The sequence below is a fragment of the Periplaneta americana genome, unplaced genomic scaffold (genome assembly GCF_040183065.1).
Source record: "Periplaneta americana isolate PAMFEO1 unplaced genomic scaffold, P.americana_PAMFEO1_priV1 scaffold_20, whole genome shotgun sequence".
Classification (NCBI taxonomy): domain Eukaryota; kingdom Metazoa; phylum Arthropoda; class Insecta; order Blattodea; family Blattidae; genus Periplaneta; species Periplaneta americana.
The window spans coordinates 1,096,750-1,118,124 of record NW_027185501.1 but is presented as its reverse complement, the minus strand read 5'-3'; the positions used below and the strand labels follow the sequence as shown (position 1 = coordinate 1,118,124).

The 21,375-nt window shown below is 43.6% G+C and overlaps 2 non-coding genes across 2 annotated transcripts; both read right to left on the bottom strand.

Annotated features, from left to right (window-relative positions):
- Nucleotides 1-6,664: 6,664 nt before the first annotated feature.
- Nucleotides 6,665-6,736, bottom strand: TRNAN-GUU (transfer RNA asparagine (anticodon GUU)). The gene has a single exon. It is a non-coding gene; the product is annotated as a tRNA-Asn (tRNA).
- A 213-nt stretch (nucleotides 6,737-6,949) lies between these two features.
- TRNAY-GUA (transfer RNA tyrosine (anticodon GUA)) lies at nucleotides 6,950-7,021 on the bottom strand. Its single transcript has one exon. It is a non-coding gene; the product is annotated as a tRNA-Tyr (tRNA).
- Nucleotides 7,022-21,375: the final 14,354 nt, after the last annotated feature.

Here is a 21,375-nt window from a genome sequence, read left to right as displayed (position 1 = left end):
CGATCCAATTTTTCCCTCTATATCCACAGACCTCAAAGTGGGCTGACAACCGTCAAGCATCCAACTTCGAGTGCACACTAACTCCGTGTGACTTAAATTGTGGTTTCCTGTTAACGAACAGTGACGTGTATTATGCAAATCAAGATTTAAGGTATAACTCCCTGTAAAGTTGATTTGAATAATTTCGAGGGAAAAATTGTTCCGGAGCCGGGTATCGAACCCGGGACCTTGGTTTAACGTAGCAACGCTCTACCACGTGGTCGGGTATCGATCCCGGGACCTTTGGTTTAACGTACCAACGCTCTACCACTGAGCTACTCGGGAACTCTAATCGACACCGATCCAATATATCCTCTATATCCACAGTCCTCAAAGTGGGCTGACAACCGTCAAGCATCCAACTTCGAGTGCACACACACTCCGTGTGACTTAAATTGTGGTTTTCTGTTAACGAACAGTGACGTGTATTATGCAAATCAAGATTTCAGGTATAAATCCCTGTAAAGTTGATTTGAATAATTTCGAGGGAAAATTTTTTCCGTTGCCGGGTATCGAACCCGGGACCTTTGGTTTAACGTACCAACGCTCTAACACTGAGCTACTCGAGAACTCTAACCGACACCGATCCAATTTTCCCCTCTATATCCACAGACCTCAAAGTGCGCTGACAACCGTCAAGCATTCAACTTCGAGTGCACACTAACTCCGTGTGACTTAAATTGTGGTTTTCTGTTAACGAACAGTGACGTGTATTGTGCAAATCAAGATTTCAGGTATAACTCCCTGTAAAGTTGATTTGAATAATTTCGAGGGAAAAATTGTTCCGGAGCTGGCTATCGAACCCGGGACCTTTGGTTTAACATCCAACGTTCTACCACTGACCTACTCGGGAACTCTAACCGACACCGATCCAATCTTTCCGTATATATTCACAGACCTCAAAGTGGGCTGACAACCGTCAAGCATCCAACTTCGAGTGCACACTAACTCCGTGTGACTTAAATTGTGGTATTCTGTTAACGAACAGTGACGTGTATTATGCAAATCAAGATTTCAGGTATAACTCCCTCTAAAGTTGATTTGAATAATTTCGAGGGAAAAATTGTTCCGGAGCCGGGTATCGAACCAGGGACTTTTGGTTTAACGTACCAACGCTCTACCACTGAACTACTCGGGAACTCTAACCGACACCAATCCAATGTTTTTCTCTATATCCACAGACCTCAAAGTGGGCTGACAACCGTCAAGCAACCAACTTCGAATGCACACTAACTCCGTGTGACTTAAATTGTGGTTTTCTGTTAACGAACAGTGACGTGTATTATGCAAATCAAGATTTCAGGTATAAAACCCTGTAAAGTTGATTTGAATAATTTCGAGGGAAAAATAGTTCCGGAGCCGGGTATCGAACCCGGGACCTTTGGTTTAACGTACCAACGCTCTACCACAGAGCTACTCGGGAACTCTAACCGACACTAATCCAATTTTTCCCTCTGTATCCACAGACCTCAAAGTGGGCTGACAATCGTCAAGCATCCAACTTCGAATGCAAACTAACTCCGTGTGACTTAAATTGTGGTTTTCTGTTAAAGAACAGTGACGTGTATTATGCAAATCAAGATTTCAGGTATAAATCCCTGTAAAGTTGATTTGAAAAATTTCGAGGGAAAAATTGTTCCGGAGCCGGGTATCGAACCCGGGACCTTTGGTTTAACGTACCAACGCTCTACCACTGAGCTACTCGGGAACTCTAACCGACACCGATCCAATTCTTCCCTATATATTCACAGAACTCAAATTGGGCTGACAACCGTCAAGCATCCAACTTCGAGTGCACACTAACTCCGTGTGACTTAAATTGTGGTTTTCTGTTAACGAACAGTGACGTGTATTATGCAAATCAAGATTTCAGGTATAACTCCCTGTAAAGTTGATTTGAATAATTTCGAGGGAAAAATTGTTCCGGAGCCGGGTATCGAACCCGGGATCTTGGTTTAACGTAGCAACGCTCTACCACGGTGTCGGGTATCGATGCCGGGACCTTTGGTTTAACGTACCAACGCTCTACTACTGAGCTACTCGGGAACTCTAACCGACACCGATCCAATATTTCCTCTATATCCACAGTCCTCAAATTGGGCTGACAACCGTCAAGCATCCAACTTCGAGTGCACACAAACTCCGTGTGACTTAAATTGTGGTTTTCTGTAAACGAACAGTGACGTGTATTATGCAAATCAAGATTTCTCGTTTAACTCCCTGTAAAGTTGATTTGAATAATTTCGAGGGAAATATTGTTCCGGAGCCGGGTATCGAACCCGGGACCTTTGGTTTAACGTACCAAAGCTCTACCACTGAGCTACTTGGGAACTCTCACCGACACCGATCCAATTTTTCCCTCTATATCCACAGACCTCAAAGTGGGCTGACAACCGTCAAGCATCCATCTTCGAGTGCACACTAACTCCGTGTGACTTAAATTGTGGTTTCCTGTTAACGAACAGTGACTGTATTATGCAAATCAAGATTTCAGGTATAACTCCCTGTAAAGTTGATTTGAATAATTTCGAGGGAAAAATTGTTCCGGAGCCGGATATCGAACCCGGAAACGTTGGTTTAACGTACCAACGCTCTACCACTGAGCTACTCGGGAACTGTAACCGACACCGATCAAATTTTTCCCTCTATTTCCACTGACATCAAATTGGGCTGACAACCGTCAAGCATCCAACTTCGAGTGCACACTAACTCCGTTTGACTTAAATTGTGGTTTTCTGTTAACGAACAGTGACGTGTATTATGCAAATCAAGATTTCAGGTATAACTCCCTGTAAAGTTGATTTGAATAATTTCGAGGGAAAAATTGTTCCGGAGCCTGGTATCGAACCCGGGACCTTTGGTTTAACTTACCAACGCTCTACCACTGAGCTACTCGGGAACTCTAACCGACACCGATCCAATTTTTCCCTCTATATTCACAGACCTCAAAGTGGTCTGACAACCGTCAAGCATCCAACTTCGAGAACACACTAACTACGTGTGACTTAAATTGTGGTTTTCTGTTAACGAACAGTGACGTGTATTATGCAAATCAAGATTTCAGGTATAACTAACTGTAAAGTTGATTTGAATAATTTCGAGGGAAAAATTGTTCCGGAGCCGGGTATCGAACCCGGAACCTTTGCTTTAACGTAGCAACGCTCTACCACGGGGCCGGGTATCGATCCCGGGACCTTTGTTTTAACGTACCAACGCTCTACCTCTGAGCTACTCGGGAACTCTAACCGACACCGATCCAATATTTCCTCTATATCCACAGACCTCAAAGTGAGCTGACAACCGTCAAGCATCCAACTTCGAGTGCACACTAACTCCGTGTGACTTAAATTGTGGTTTTCTGTTTACGAACAGTGACGTGTATTATGCAAAACAAGATTTCAGGTATAACTCCCTGTAAAGTTGATTTGAAAAATTTCGAGGGAAATATTGTTCCGGATACGGATATCGAACCCGGGACCTTTGGTTTAACGTACCAACGCTCTACCACTATACTACTCGGGAACTCTAACCGACACCGATCCAATTTTTTCCCCTATATATACAGACCTCAAAGTGGGCTGACAACCGTCTAGCATCAAACTTCGAGTGCACACTAACTCCGTGTGACTTAAATTGTGGTTTTCTGTTTACGAACAGTGACGTGTATTATGCAAAACAAGATTTCAGGTATAACTCCCTGTAATGTTGATTTTTATAATTTCGAGGGAAAAATTGTTCCGGAGCCGTGTATCGAACACGGGACCTTTGGTTTAACGTACCAACGCTCTACCACTGTGCTACTCGGGAACTCTAACCGACACCTATCCAATTTTTCCCTCTGTATCCACAGACCTCAAAGTGCGCTAACAACCGTCAGGCTTTCAACTTCGAGTGCACACTAACTCCGTGTGACTTAAATTGTGGTTTTCTGTTAACGAACAGTGACGTGTATTGTGCAAATCAAGATTTCAGGTATAAATCCCTGTAAAGTTGATTTGAATAATTTCGAGGGAAAAATTGTTCCGGAGCTGGCTATCGAACCCGGGACCTTTGGTTTAACATCCAACGTTCTACCACTGACCTACTCGGGAAATCTAACCGACACCGATCCAATTTTTCCGTATATATTCACAGACCTCAAAGTGGGCTGACAACCGTCAAGCATCCAACTTCGAGTGCACACTAAATGCGTGTGACTTAAATTGTGGTATTCTGTTAACGAACAGTGACGTGTATTATGCAAATCAAGATTTCAAGTATAACTCCCTCTAAAGTTGATTTGAATAATTTCGAGGGAAAAATTTTTCCGGAGCCGGGTATCGAACCAGGGACCTTTGGTTTAACGTACCAACGCTCTACCACTGAACTACTCGGGAACTCTAACCGACACCAATCCAATATTTTTCTCTATATCCACAGACCTCAAAGTGGGCTGACAACCGACAAGCAACCAACTTCGAATGCACACTAACTCCGTGTGACTTAAATTGTGGTTTTCTATTAACGAACAGTGACGTGTATTATGCAAATCAAGATTTCAGGTATAAAAGCCTGTAAAGTTGATTTGAATAATTTCGAGGGAAAAATAGTTCCGGAGCCGGGTATCGAACCCGGGACCTTTGGTTTAACGTACCAACGCTCTACCACTGAGCTACTCGGGAACTCTAACCGACACTAATCCAATTTTTCCCTCTGTATCCACAGACCTCAAAGTGGGCTGACAACCGTCAAGCATCCAACTTCGAATGCACACTAACTCCGTGTGACTTAAATTGTGGTTTTCTGTTAACGAACAGTGACGTGTATTATGCAAATCAAGATTTCAGGTATAACTCCCTGTAAAGTTGATTTGAATAATTTCGAGGGAAAAATTGTTCCGGAGCCGGGTATCGAACCCGGGACCTTTGGTTTAACGTACCAACGCTCTACCACTGAGCTACTCGGAAACTCTAACCGACACCGATCCAATTCTTCCCTCTATATCCACAGAACTCAAATTGGGCTGACAACCGTCAAGCATCCAACTTCGAGTGCACACTAACTCCGTGTGACTTAAATTGTGGTTTTCTGTTAACGAACAGTGACGTATTTTATGCAAATCAAAATTTCAGGTATAACTCCCTGTATAGCTGATTTGAATAATTTCGAGGGAAAAATTGTTCCGCAGCCGGGTATCGAACCCGGGACCTTTGGTTTAACGTTCCAACGCTCTTCCACTGAGCTACTCGGGAAATCTAACCGACACCGATTCAATTTTTCCCTCTATATACACAGACCTCAAAGTGGCCTGACAACCGTAAAATATCCAACTTCCAGTGCACACTAACTCCGTGTGACTTAAATTGTGGTTTTCTGTTAACGAACAGTGACGTGTATTATGCAAATCAAGATTTCAGGTATAACTCCCTGTAAAGTTGATTTGAATAATTTCGAGGGAAAAATTGTTCCGAAGCCGGGTATCGAACCCGGGAACTTGGTTTAACGTAGCAACGCTCTACCTCGTGGTCGGGTATCGATCCCGGGACCTTTGGTTTAACGTACCAACGCTCTACCACTGAGCTACTCGGGAACTCTAATCGACAGCGATCCAATATATCCTCTATATCCACAGTCCTCAAAGTGGGCTGACAACCGTCAAGCATCCAACTTCGAGTGCACACAAACTCCGTGTGACTTAAATTGTGGTTTTCTGTTAACGAACAGAGACGTGTATTATGCAAATCAAGATTTCAGGTATAACTCCCTGTAAAGTTGATTTGATTAATTTCGAGGGAAAAATTATTCCGGAGCCGGGTATCGAACCCGGGACCTTTGGTTTAACGTACCAACGCTCTACCACTGAGCTACTCGGGAACTCTCACCGACACCGATCCAATTTTTCCCTCCATATACACAGGCCTTTAAGTAGGCTGACAACCGTCAAGCATGCAACTTCGAGTGCACACTAACTCCGTGTGACTTAAATTGTGGTTTTCTGTTAACGAACAGAGACGTGTATTATGCAAATCAAAATTTCAGGTATAACTCCCTGTAAAGTTGATTTGAATAATTTCGAGGGAAAAATTATTCCGGAGCCGGGTATCGAACCCGGGACCTTTGGTTTAACGTACCAACATTCTACCACTGAGCTACTCGGGAACTCTAACCGACACCGATCCAATTTTTCCCTCTATATCCACAGACCTCAAAGTGGGGTGACAACCGTCAAGCATGCAACTTCGAGTGCACACTAATTCCGTGTGCTTAAATTGTGGTTTTCTGTTAACGAACATTGACGTATATTACGCGAATCAAGATTTCAGGTATAACTCCCTGTAAAGTTGATTTGAATAATTTCGAGGGAAAAATTGTTCCGGAGCCGGGTATCGAACCCGGGACCTTTGGTTTAACGTACCAACGCTCTACGACTGAGCTAGTCGGGAACTCTATCCGACACCGATCCAATTTCTCCCTCTATATCCACAGACCTCAAAGTGGGCTGACAACCGACAAGCATCCAACTTCGAGTGCACACTAATTCCGTGTGATTTAAATTGTGGTTTTCTGTTAACGACAGTGACGTGTATCAAGATTTCAGGTATAACTCCCTGTAAAGTTGATTTTAATAATTTCTTGGAAAAAATTGTTCCTGAGCCGGGTATCGAACCCGGGACCTTTGGTTTAACGTACCAACGCTCTACCACTGAGCTACTCGGGAACTCTAACCGACACCGTTCCAATTTTTCCCTCTATATCCACAGACCTCAAAGTGGGCTGACAATCGTCAAGCATCCAACTTCGAGTGCACACTAACTCCGTGTGACTTAAATTGTGGTTTACTGTTAACGAACAGTGACGTGTATTATGCAAATCAAGATTTCAGGTATAAATCCCTGTAAAGTTGATTTGAATAATTTCGATTGAAAAATTGTTCCGGAGCCGGGTATCGAACCCGGGACCTTTGGTTTTACGTACCAACGCTCTACCACTGAGCTACTCGGGAACTCTAACCGACACCGATCCAATTTTTCCCTCTATATCCACAGACCACAAAGTGGGCTGTCAACCGTCAAGCATGCAACTTCGAGTGCACACTAACTCCGTGTGACTTAAATTATGGTTTTCTGTTAACGAACAGTGACGTGTATTATGCAAATCAAGATTTCAGGTATAAATCCCTGTAAAGTTGATTTGAATAATTTCGAGAGAAAAATTGTTCCGTAGCCGGGTATCGAACCCGGGACCTTTAGTTTAACGTACCAACGCTCTACCACTGAGCTACTCGGGAACTCTAACCGACACCGATCCAATTTTTCCCTCTATATCCACAGACCTCAAAGTGGGCTGACAACCGTCAAGCATCCAACTTCGAGTGCACACTAACTCCGTGTGACTTAAATTGTGGTTAACTGTTAACGAACAGTGACGTGTATTATGCAAATCAAGATTTAAGGTATAACTCCCTGTAAAGTTGATTTGAATAATTTCGAGGGAAAAATTGTTCCGGAGCCGGGTATCGAACCCGGGACCTTGGTTTAACGTAGCAACGCTCTACCACGTGGTCGGGTATCGATCCCGGGACCTTTGGTTTAACGTACCAACGCTCTACCACTGAGCTACTCGGGAACTCTAATCGACACCGATCCAATATATCCTCTATATCCACAGTCCTCAAAGTGGGCTGACAACCGTCAAGCATCCAACTTCGAGTGCACACACACTCCGTGTGACTTAAATTGTGGTTTTCTGTTAACGAACAGTGACGTGTATTATGCAAATCAAGATTTCAGGTATAACACCCTGTAAAGTTGATTTGAATAATTTCGAGGGATATATTGTTCCGGAGCCGGGTATCGAACCCGGGACCTTTGGTTTAACGTACCAACGCTCTACCACTGAGCTACTCGGGAACTCTCACCGACACCGATCCAATTTTTCCCTCCATATACACAGGCCTTTAAGTAGGCTGACAACCGTCAAGCATGCAACTTCGAGTGCACACTAACTCCGTGTGACTTAAATTGTGGTTTTCTGTTAACGAACAGAGACGTGTATTATGCAAATCAAGATTTCAGGTATAACTCCCTGTAAAGTTGATTTGAATAATTTCGTGGAAAAATTATTCCGGAGCCGGGTATCGAACCCGGGGCCTTTGGTTTAACGTACCAACGCTCTACCACTGAGCTACTCGGGAACTCTAACCGACACCGATCCAATTTTTCCCTCTATATCCACAGACTTCAAAGTGGGCTGACAACCGTCAAGCATCCAACTTCGAGTGCACACTAACTCCGTGTGACCTAAAATTGTGGTTTTCTGTTAACGAACAGTGACGTGTATTATGCAAATCAAGATTTCAGGTATAAATCCCTGTAAAGTTGATTTGAATAATTTCGAGGGAAAAATTGTTCCGGAGCCGGGTATCTAACCCGGGACCTTTGGTTTAACGTACCAACGCTCTACGACTGTGCTACTCGGGAACTCTAACCGACACCGATCCAATTTTTCCCTCCATATAGACAGGCCTCAAAGTGGGCTGACAACCGTCAATCATGCATCTTCGAGTGCACACTAATACCGTGTGAGTTAAATTGTGGTTTTCTGTTAACGAACAGTGACGAGTATTATGCAAATCAAGATTTCAGGTATAAATCCCTGTAAAGACGATTTGAATAATTTCGAGGGAAAAATTGTTCCGGAGCCGGGTATCGAACCCGGGACTTATGGTTTAACGTACCAACGCTCTACCACTGAGCTACTCAGGAACTCTAACCGACACCGATGCAATTTTTCCCTCTATATCCACAGACCTCAAAGTGGGCTGACAACCGTCAAGCATGCAACTTCGAGTGCACACTAACTCCGTGTGACTTAAATTGTGGTTTTCTGTTAACGAACATTGACGTATATTACGCAAATCAAGATTTCAGGTATAACTCCCTGTAAAGTTCATTCGAATAATTTCGAGGGAAAAATTGTCCCGGAGCCGGGTATCGAACCCGGGACCTTTGGTTTAACGTACCAACGCTCTACCACTGTGCTACTCGGGAACTCTATCCGACACCGATCCAATTTTTCCCTCTATATACACAGACCTCAAAGTGGGCTGACAACCGACAAGCATCCAACTTCGAGTGCACACGAACTCCGTGTGACTTAAATTGTGGTTTTCTGTTAACGAACAGTGACGTGTATCAAGATTTCAGGTATAACTAACTGTAAAGTTGATTTGAATAATTTCGAGGGAAAAATTGTTCCGGAGCCGGGTATCGAACCCGGGACCTTTGGTTTAACGTAGCAACGCACTACCACGGGGCCGGGTGTCGATCCCGGGACCTTTGGTTTAACGTACCAACGCTCTACCCCTGAACTACTCGGGAACTCTAACCGACACAGATCCAATATTTCCTCTATATCCACAGACCTCAAAGTGGGCTGACAATCGTCAAGCATTCAACTTCGAGTGCACACTAACTCCGTGTGACTTAAATTGTGGTTTTCTGTTAACGAACAGTGACGTGTATTATGCAAATCAAGATTTCAGGTATAACTCCCTGTAAAGATGATTTGAATAATTTCGAGGGAAAAATTGTTCCGGAGCCGGGTATCGAAGCCGGGACCTTTGGTTTAACGTACCAACGCTCTACCACTGAGCTACTCGGGAACTCTAACCGACACCGATCCAATTTTTCCTTCTATATCCACAGACCTCAAATTGGGCTGACAACCGTCAAGCATCCAACATCGTGTGCACACTAACTCCGTGTGACTTAAATTTTGGTTTTCTGTTAACGAACAGTGACGTGTATTATGCAAATCAAGATTTCAGGTATAACTCCCTGTAAAGTTGATTTGAATAATTTCGAGGGAAAAATTGTTCCGGAGCCGCGTATCGAACCCAGGAGTTTGGTTTAAAATACCAACGCTCTACTACTGAGCTACTCGGGAACTCTAACCGACACCGATCCAATTTTTCCCTATATATCCACAGAATTAAAAGTGGGCTGACAACCGTCAAGCATCCAACTTCGAGTGCACACTAAATCCGTGTGAATTAAATTGTGGTTTTCTGTTAACGAACAGTGACGTGTATTATGCAAATCAAGATTTCAGGTATAAATCCCTGTAAAGTTGATTTGAATAATTTCGAGGGAAAATTTTTTCCGTTGCCGGGTATCGAACCCGGGACCTTTGGTTTAACGTACCAACGCTCTAACACTGAGCTACTCGAGAACTCTAACCGACACCGATCCAATTTTCCCCTCTATATCCACAGACCTCAAAGTGCGCTGACAACCGTCAAGCATTCAACTTCGAGTGCACACTAACTCCGTGTGACTTAAATTGTGGTTTTCTGTTAACGAACAGTGACGTGTATTGTGCAAATCAAGATTTCAGGTATAACTCCCTGTAAAGTTGATTTGAATAATTTCGAGGGAAAAATTGTTCCGGAGCTGGCTATCGAACCCGGGACCTTTGGTTTAACATCCAACGTTCTACCACTGACCTACTCGGGAACTCTAACCGACACCGATCCAATTTTTCCCTCTATATCCACAGACCTCAAAGTGGGCTGACAACCGTCAAGCAACCAACTTCGAATGCACACTAACTCCGTGTGACTTAAATTGTGGTTTTCTGTTAACGAACAGTGACGTGTATTATGCAAATCAAGATTTCAGGTATAAAACCCTGTAAAGTTGATTTGAATAATTTCGAGGGAAAAATAGTTCCGGAGCCGGGTATCGAACCCGGGACCTTTGGTTTAACGTACCAACGCTCTACCACAGAGCTACTCGGGAACTCTAACCGACACTAATCCAATTTTTCCCTCTGTATCCACAGACCTCAAAGTGGGCTGACAATCGTCAAGCATCCAACTTCGAATGCAAACTAACTCCGTGTGACTTAAATTGTGGTTTTCTGTTAAAGAACAGTGACGTGTATTATGCAAATCAAGATTTCAGGTATAAATCCCTGTAAAGTTGATTTGAATAATTTCGAGGGAAAAATTGTTCCGGAGCCGGGTATCGAACCCGGGACCTTTGGTTTAACGTACCAACGCTCTACCACTGAGCTACTCGGGAACTCTAACCGACACCGATCCAATTCTTCCCTATATATTCACAGAACTCAAATTGGGCTGACAACCGTCAAGCATCCAACTTCGAGTGCACACTAACTCCGTGTGACTTAAATTGTGGTTTTCTGTTAACGAACAGTGACGTGTATTATGCAAATCAAGATTTCAGGTATAACTCCCTGTAAAGTTGATTTGAATAATTTCGAGGGAAAAATTGTTCCGGAGCCGGGTATCGAACCCGGGATCTTGGTTTAACGTAGCAACGCTCTACCACGGTGTCGGGTATCGATGCCGGGACCTTTGGTTTAACGTACCAACGCTCTACTACTGAGCTACTCGGGAACTCTAACCGACACCGATCCAATATTTCCTCTATATCCACAGTCCTCAAAGTGGGCTGACAACCGTCAAGCATCCAACTTCGAGTGCACACAAACTCCGTGTGACTTAAATTGTGGTTTTCTGTAAACGAACAGTGACGTGTATTATGCAAATCAAGATTTCTCGTTTAACTCCCTGTGAAGTTGATTTGAATAATTTCGAGGGAAATATTGTTCCGGAGCCGGGTATCGAACCCGGGACCTTTGGTTTAACGTACCAAAGCTCTACCACTGAGCTACTTGGGAACTCTCACCGACACCGATCCAATTTTTCCCTCTATATCCACAGACCTCAAAGTGGGCTGACAACCGTCAAGCATCCATCTTCGAGTGCACACTAACTCCGTGTGACTTAAATTGTGGTTTCCTGTTAACGAACAGTGACTGTATTATGCAAATCAAGATTTCAGGTATAACTCCCTGTAAAGTTGATTTGAATAATTTCGAGGGAAAAATTGTTCCGGAGCCGGATATCGAACCCGGAAACGTTGGTTTAACGTACCAACGCTCTACCACTGAGCTACTCGGGAACTGTAACCGACACCGATCAAATTTTTCCCTCTATTTCCACTGACATCAAATTGGGCTGACAACCGTCAAGCATCCAACTTCGAGTGCACACTAACTCCGTTTGACTTAAATTGTGGTTTTCTGTTAACGAACAGTGACGTGTATTATGCAAATCAAGATTTCAGGTATAACTCCCTGTAAAGTTGATTTGAATAATTTCGAGGGAAAAATTGTTCCGGAGCCTGGTATCGAACCCGGGACCTTTGGTTTAACTTACCAACGCTCTACCACTGAGCTACTCGGGAACTCTAACCGACACCGATCCAATTTTTCCCTCTATATTCACAGACCTCAAAGTGGTCTGACAACCGTCAAGCATCCAACTTCGAGAACACACTAACTACGTGTGACTTAAATTGTGGTTTTCTGTTAACGAACAGTGACGTGTATTATGCAAATCAAGATTTCAGGTATAACTAACTGTAAAGATGATTTGAATAATTTCGAGGGAAAAATTGTTCCGGAGCCGGGTATCGAACCCGGAACCTTTGCTTTAACGTAGCAACGCTCTACCACGGGGCCGGGTATCGATCCCGGGACCTTTGTTTTAACGTACCAACGCTCTACCTCTGAGCTACTCGGGAACTCTAACCGACACCGATCCAATATTTCCTCTATATCCACAGACCTCAAAGTGAGCTGACAACCGTCAAGCATCCAACTTCGAGTGCACACTAACTCCGTGTGACTTAAATTGTGGTTTTCTGTTTACGAACAGTGACGTGTATTATGCAAAACAAGATTTCAGGTATAACTCCCTGTAAAGTTGATTTGAATAATTTCGAGGGAAATATTGTTCCGGATACGGATATCGAACCCGGGACCTTTGGTTTAACGTACCAACGCTCTACCACTATACTACTCGGGAACTCTAACCGACACCGATCCAATTTTTTCCCCTATATATACAGACCTCAAAGTGGGCTGACAACCGTCTAGCATCAAACTTCGAGTGCACACTAACTCCGTGTGACTTAAATTGTGGTTTTCTGTTTACGAACAGTGACGTGTATTATGCAAAACAAGATTTCAGGTATAACTCCCTGTAATGTTGATTTTTATAATTTCGAGGGAAAAATTGTTCCGGAGCCGTGTATCGAACACGGGACCTTTGGTTTAACGTACCAACGCTCTACCACTGTGCTACTCGGGAACTCTAACCGACACCTATCCAATTTTTCCCTCTGTATCCACAGACCTCAAAGTGCGCTAACAACCGTCAGGCTTTCAACTTCGAGTGCACACTAACTCCGTGTGACTTAAATTGTGGTTTTCTGTTAACGAACAGTGACGTGTATTGTGCAAATCAAGATTTCAGGTATAAATCCCTGTAAAGTTGATTTGAATAATTTCGAGGGAAAAATTGTTCCGGAGCTGGCTATCGAACCCGGGACCTTTGGTTTAACATCCAACGTTCTACCACTGACCTACTCGGGAAATCTAACCGACACCGATCCAATTTTTCCGTATATATTCACAGACCTCAAAGTGGGCTGACAACCGTCAAGCATCCAACTTCGAGTGCACACTAAATGCGTGTGACTTAAATTGTGGTATTCTGTTAACGAACAGTGACGTGTATTATGCAAATCAAGATTTCAAGTATAACTCCCTCTAAAGTTGATTTGAATAATTTCGAGGGAAAAATTTTTCCGGAGCCGGGTATCGAACCAGGGACCTTTGGTTTAACGTACCAACGCTCTACCACTGAACTACTCGGGAACTCTAACCGACACCAATCCAATATTTTTCTCTATATCCACAGACCTCAAAGTGGGCTGACAACCGACAAGCAACCAACTTCGAATGCACACTAACTCCGTGTGACTTAAATTGTGGTTTTCTGTTAACGAACAGTGACGTGTATTATGCAAATCAAGATTTCAGGTATAAAAGCCTGTAAAGTTGATTTGAATAATTTCGAGGGAAAAATAGTTCCGGAGCCGGGTATCGAACCCGGGACGTTTGGTTTAACGTACCAACGCTCTACCACTGAGCTACTCGGGAACTCTAACCGACACTAATCCAATTTTTCCCTCTGTATCCACAGACCTCAAAGTGGGCTGACAACCGTCAAGCATCCAACTTCGAATGCACACTAACTCCGTGTGACTTAAATTGTGGTTTTCTGTTAACGAACAGTGACGTGTATTATGCAAATCAAGATTTCAGGTATAACTCCCTGTAAAGTTGATTTGAATAATTTCGAGGGAAAAATTGTTCCGGAGCCGGGTATCGAACCCGGGACCTTTGGTTTAACGTACCAACGCTCTACCACTGAGCTACTCGGAAACTCTAACCGACACCGATCCAATTCTTCCCTCTATATCCACAGAACTCAAATTGGGCTGACAACCGTCAAGCATCCAACTTCGAGTGCACACTAACTCCGTGTGACTTAAATTGTGGTTTTCTGTTAACGAACAGTGACGTATTTTATGCAAATCAAAATTTCAGGTATAACTCCCTGTATAGCTGATTTGAATAATTTCGAGGGAAAAATTGTTCCGCAGCCGGGTATCGAACCCGGGACCTTTGGTTTAATGTTCCAACGCTCTTCCACTGAGCTACTCGGGAAATCTAACCGACACCGATTCAATTTTTCCCTCTATATACACAGACCTCAAAGTGGCCTGACAACCGTAAAATATCCAACTTCCAGTGCACACTAACTCCGTGTGACTTAAATTGTGGTTTTCTGTTAACGAACAGTGACGTGTATTATGCAAATCAAGATTTCAGGTATAACTCCCTGTAAAGTTGATTTGAATAATTTCGAGGGAAAAATTGTTCCGAAGCCGGGTATCGAACCCGGGAACTTGGTTTAACGTAGCAACGCTCTACCTCGTGGTCGGGTATCGATCCCGGGACCTTTGGTTTAACGTACCAACGCTCTACCACTGAGCTACTCGGGAACTCTAATCGACAGCGATCCAATATATCCTCTATATCCACAGTCCTCAAAGTGGGCTGACAACCGTCAAGCATCCAACTTCGAGTGCACACAAACTCCGTGTGACTTAAATTGTGGTTTTCTGTTAACGAACAGAGACGTGTATTATGCAAATCAAGATTTCAGGTATAACTCCCTGTAAAGTTGATTTGATTAATTTCGAGGGAAAAATTATTCCGGAGCCGGGTATCGAACCCGGGACCTTTGGTTTAACGTACCAACGCTCTACCACTGAGCTACTCGGGAACTCTCACCGACACCGATCCAATTTTTCCCTCCATATACACAGGCCTTTAAGTAGGCTGACAACCGTCAAGCATGCAACTTCGAGTGCACACTAACTCCGTGTGACTTAAATTGTGGTTTTCTGTTAACGAACAGAGACGTGTATTATGCAAATCAAAATTTCAGGTATAACTCCCTGTAAAGTTGATTTGAATAATTTCGAGGGAAAAATTATTCCGGAGCCGGGTATCGAACCCGGGACCTTTGGTTTAACGTACCAACATTCTACCACTGAGCTACTCGGGAACTCTAACCGACACCGATCCAATTTTTCCCTCTATATCCACAGACTTCAAAGTGGGCTGACAACCGTCAAGCATCCAACTTCGAGTGCACACTAACTCCGTGTGACCTAAAATTGTGGTTTTCTGTTAACGAACAGTGACGTGTATTATGCAAATCAAGATTTCAGGTATAACTCCCTGTAAAGTTGATTTGAATAATTTCGAGGGAAAAATTGTTCCGGAGCCCGGTATCTAACCCGGGACCTTTGGTTTAACGTACCAACGCTCTACGACTGTGCTACTCGGGAACTCTAACCGACACCGATCCAATTTTTCCCTCCATATAGACAGGCCTCAAAGTGGGCTGACAACCGTCAATCATGCATCTTCGAGTGCACACTAATTCCGTGTGAGTTAAATTGTGGTTTTCTGTTAACGAACAGTGACGAGTATTATGCAAATCAAGATTTCAGGTATAACTCCCTGTAAAGACGATTTGAATAATTTCGAGGGAAAAATTGTTCCGGAGCCGGGTATCGAACCCGGGACTTATGGTTTAACGTACCAACGCTCTACCACTGAGCTACTCAGGAACTCTAACCGACACCGATGCAATTTTTCCTCTATATCCACAGACCTCAAAGTGGGCTGACAACCGTCAAGCATGCAACTTCGAGTGCACACTAACTCCGTGTGACTTAAATTGTGGTTTTCTGTTAACGAACATTGACGTATATTACGCAAATCAAGATTACAGGTATAACTCCCTGTAAAGTTGATTTGAATAATTTCGAGGGAAAAATTGTTCCGGAGCCGCGTATCGAACCCGGGACCTTTGGTTTAACGTACCAACGCTCTACCACTGTGCTACTCGGGAACTCTATCCGACACCGATCCAATTTTTCCCTCTATATACACAGACCTCAAAGTGGGCTGACAACCGACAAGCATCCAACTTCGAGTGCACACGAACTCCGTGTGACTTAAATTGTGGTTTTCTCTTAACGAACAGTGACGTGTATCAAGATTTCAGGTATAACTAACTGTAAAGTTGATTTGAATAATTTCGAGGGAAAAATTGTTCCGGAGCCGGGTATCGAACCCGGGAACTTTGGTTTAACGTAGCAACGCACTACCACGGGGCCGGGTGTCGATCCCGGGACCTTTGTTTTAACGTACGAACGCTCTACCCCTGAACTACTCGGGAACTCTAACCGACACAGATCCAATATTTCCTCTATATCCACAGACCTCAAAGTGGGCTGACAATCGTCAAGCATTCAACTTCGAGTGCACACTAACTCCGTGTGACTTAAATTGTGGTTTTCTGTTAACGAACAGTGACGTGTATTATGCAAATCAAGATTTCAGGTATAACTCCCTGTAAAGTTGATTTGAATAATTTCGAGGGAAAAATTGTTCCGGAGCCGGGTATCGAAGCCGGGACCTTTGGTTTAACGTACCAACGCCCTACCACTGAGCTACTCGGGAACTCTAAACGACACCGATCCAATTTTTCCTTCTATATCCACAGACCTCAAATTGGGCTGACAACCGTCAAGCATCCAACTTCGTGTGCACACCAACTCCGTGTGACTTAAATTTTGGTTTTCTGTTAACGAACAGTGACGTTTATTATGCAAATCAAGATTTCAGGTATAACTCCCTGTAAAGTTGATTTGAATAATTTCGAGGGAAAAATTGTTCCGGAGCCGCGTATCGAACCCAGGAGTTTGGTTTAACATACCAACGCTCTACTACTGAGCTACTCGGGAACTCTAACCGACACCGATCCAATTTTTCCCTATATATCCACAGAATTAAAAGTGGGCTGACAACCGTCAAGCATCCAACTTCGAGTGCACACTAAATCCGTGTGAATTAAATTGTGGTTTTCTGTTAACGAACAGTGACGTATTTTATGCAAATCAAAATTTCAGGTATAACTCCCTGTAAAGTTGATTTGAATAATTTCGAGGGAAAAATTGTTCCGAAGCCGGGTATCGAACCCGGGAACTTGGTTTAACGTAGCAACGCTCTACCTCGTGGTCGGGTATCGATCCCGGGGCCTTTGGTTTAACGTACCAACGCTCTACCACTGAGCTACTCGGGAACTCTAATCGACAGCGATCCAATATATCCTCTATATCCACAGTCCTCAAAGTGGGCTGACAACCGTCAAGCATCCAACTTCGAGTGCACACAAACTCCGTGTGACTTAAATTGTGGTTTTCTGTTAACGAACAGTGACGTGTATTATGCAAATTAAGATTTCAGGTATAACTCCCTGTAAAGTTGATTTGAATATTTTCGAGGGATATATTGTTCCGGAGCCGGGTATCGAACCCGGGACCTTTGGTTTAACGTACCAACGCTCTACCACTGAGCTACTCGGGAACTCTCACCGACACCGATCCAATTTTTCCCTCTATATCCACAGACCTCAAAGTGGGCTGACAACCGTCAAGCATCCAACTTCGAGTGCACACTAACTCCGTGTGACTTAAATTGTGGTTTTCTGTTAACGAACAGTGACGTGTATTATGCAAATCAAGATTTCAGTTATAAATCCCTGTAAAGTTGATTTGAATAATTTCGAGGGAAAAATTGTTCCGGAGCCGGATATCGAACCCGGGACCTTTGGTTTAACGTTCCAACGCTCTTCTACTGACCTACTCGGGAAATCTAACCGACACCGATTCAATTTTTCCCTCTATATACACAGACCTCAAAATGGGCTGACAACCGTAAAATATCCAACTTCCAGTGCACACTAACTCCGTGTGACTTAAATTGTGGTTTTCTGTTAACGAACAGTGACGTGTATTATGCAAATCAAGATTTCAGGTATAACTCCCTGTAAAGTTGATTTGAATAATTTCGTGGGAATAATTGTTCCGGAGCAGGGTATCGAACCCGGGACCTTTGGTTTAACGGACCAACGCTCTACCACTGAGCTACTCGGGAACTCTAACCGTCACCGATCCAATTTTTCCCTCTATATCCACAGACCTCAAAGTGGGCTGACAACCGTCAAGCATCCAACTTCGAGTGCACACTAACTCCGTGTGACTTAAATTGTGGTTTTCTGTTAACGAACAGTGACGTGTATTATGCAAATCAAGATTTCAGGTATAACTCCCTGTAAAGTTGATTTGAATAGTTTCGAGGGAAAAATTGTTCCGGAGCCGGGTATCGAACCCGTGACCTTTGGTTTAACGTACCAACGCTCTTCCACTGAGATACACGGGAATTCTAACCGACACCGATTCAATTTTTTCCTCTATATCCACAGACTTCAAAATGGGCTGACAACCGTCAAGCATCCAACTTCGAGTGCACACTAACTCCGTGTGACTTAAATTTTGGTTTTCTGTTAACGAACAGTGACGTGTATTATGCAAATCAAGATTTCAGGTATAACACCCTATAAAGTTGATTTGAATAATTTCGAGGAAAAAATGGTTCCGGAGCCGGGTATTGAACACGGGACATTTGGTTTAACGTACCAACGCTCTACCACTGAGCTACTCGGGAACTCTAACCGACACCGTTCTAATTTTTCCCTCTATATCCACAGACCTCAAAGTGGGTTGACGACCTTCAAGCATCCAACTTTGAGTGCACACTAACTCCGTGTGACTTAAATTGTGGTTTTCTGTTAGCGAACAGTGACGTGTATTATGCAAATCAAGATTTCAGGTATAACTCCCTGTAAAGTTGATTTGAATAATTTCGAGGGAAAAATTGTTCCGGAGCCGGATATCGAACCCGGGACCTTTGGTTTAACGTACAAACCCTCTATCACTGAGCTACTCGGGAACTCTAACCGACACCGATCCAATTTTTCCCTCTATATCCACAGACCTCAAATTGGGCTGACAACCGTCAAGCATCCAACTTCGAGTGCACACTAACTCCGTGTGACTTAAATTGTGGTTTTCTGTTAACGAACAGTGACGTGTATTATGCAAATCAAGATTTCAGGTATAACTCCCTGTAAAGTTGATTTGAATAATTTCGAGGGAAAAATTGTTCCGGAGCCGGGTATCGAACCCGGGAACTTTGGTTTAACGTACCAACGCTCTACCACTGAGCTACTCGGGAACTCTAACCGACACCGTTCCAATTTTTCTCTCTATATCCACAGAACTCAAAGTGGGCTGACAACCGTCAAGCATCCAACTTCGAATGCACACTAACTCCGTGTGACTTAAATTGTGGTTTTCTGTTAACGAACAGTGACGTGTATTATGCAAATCAAGATTTCATGTATAACTCTCTGTAAAGTTGATTTGAATAATTTCGAGGGAAAAATTGTTCCGTAGCCGGGTATCGAACGCGGGGCCTTTGGTTTAACGTACCTACGCTCTACCACTGAACTTCTCGGGAACTCTAACCGACACCGATTCAATTTTTCCCTCTATATCCACAGACCTCAAAGTGGGCTGACAACTGTCAAGCATCCTACTTCGAGTGCACACTAACTCCGTGTGACTTTAATTGTGGTTTTCTGTTTACGAACAGTGACGTGTATTATGCAAAACAAGATTTCAGGTGTAACTCCCTGTAAAGATGATTTGAATAATTTCGAAGGAAAAATTGTTCCGGAGCCGGGTATCGAACCCGGGACCTTTGGTTTAACGTACCAACGCTCTACCACTGAGCTACTTGGGAACTCTAACCGACACCGATCCAATTTTTCCCTCTATATCCACTGACCTCAAAGTGGGCTGACAACCGTCAAGCATCCAACTTCGAGTGCACACTAACTCCGTGTGACTTAAATTGTGGTTTTCTGTTAACGAACAGTGACGTGTATTATGCAAACCAAGATTTCAGGTATGACTCCCTGTAAAGTTGATTTGAATAATTTGGAGGGAAAAATTGTTCCGGGGCCGGTTATCGAACTCGGGACCTTTGGTTTAACGTACCAACGCTCTACCACTGAGCTACTCGGGAACTCTAACCGACACCGATCCAATTTTTTCCTCTATATCCACAGACCTCAAATTGGGCTGACAACCGTCAAGCATCCAACTTCGAGTGCACACTAACTCCGTGTGACTTAAATTGTGGTTTTCTGTTAACGAACAGTAACGTGTATTATGCAAATCAAGGTTTCAGGTATAACTCCCTGTAAAGTTGATTTGAATAATTTCGAGGGACAAATTGTTCCGCAGCCGGGTATCGAACCCGGGACCTTTGGTTTAACTTACCAACGCCCTACCACTGAGCTACTCGGAAACTCTAACCGACACCGATCCAATTTTTCCCTCTATATCCACAGACCTCAAAGTGGGCTGACAACCGTCAAGCATCCAACTTCGAGTGCACACCAACCCCGTGTGACTTAAATTGTGGTTTTCTGTTAACGAACAGAGACGTGTATTATGCAAATCAAGATTTCAGGTATAACACCCTGTAAAGTTGATTTGAATAATTTCGACTGAAAAATTGTTCCGTAGCTGGGTATCGAACCCAGGACCTTTGGTTTAACGTACCAACGCTCTACCACTGAGCTACTCGGGAACTCTAACCGACGCCGATCCAATTTTTCCCTCTATATCCTCAGACCTCAAAGTGGGCTGACAACCGTCAAGCATCCAACTTCGAGTGCACACTAACTCCGTGTGACTTAAATTGTGGTTTTCTGTTAACGAACAGTGACGTGTATTATGCAAATCAAAATTGCAGGTATAAAACCCTGTAAAGTTGATTTGAATAATTTCGAGGAAAAAATTGTTCCGGAGCAGGGTATCGAACCCGTGACCTTTGGTTTAACGTACCAACGCTCTTCCACTGAGATACACGGGAACTCTAACCGACACCGATTCAATTTTTTACTCTATATCCACAGAC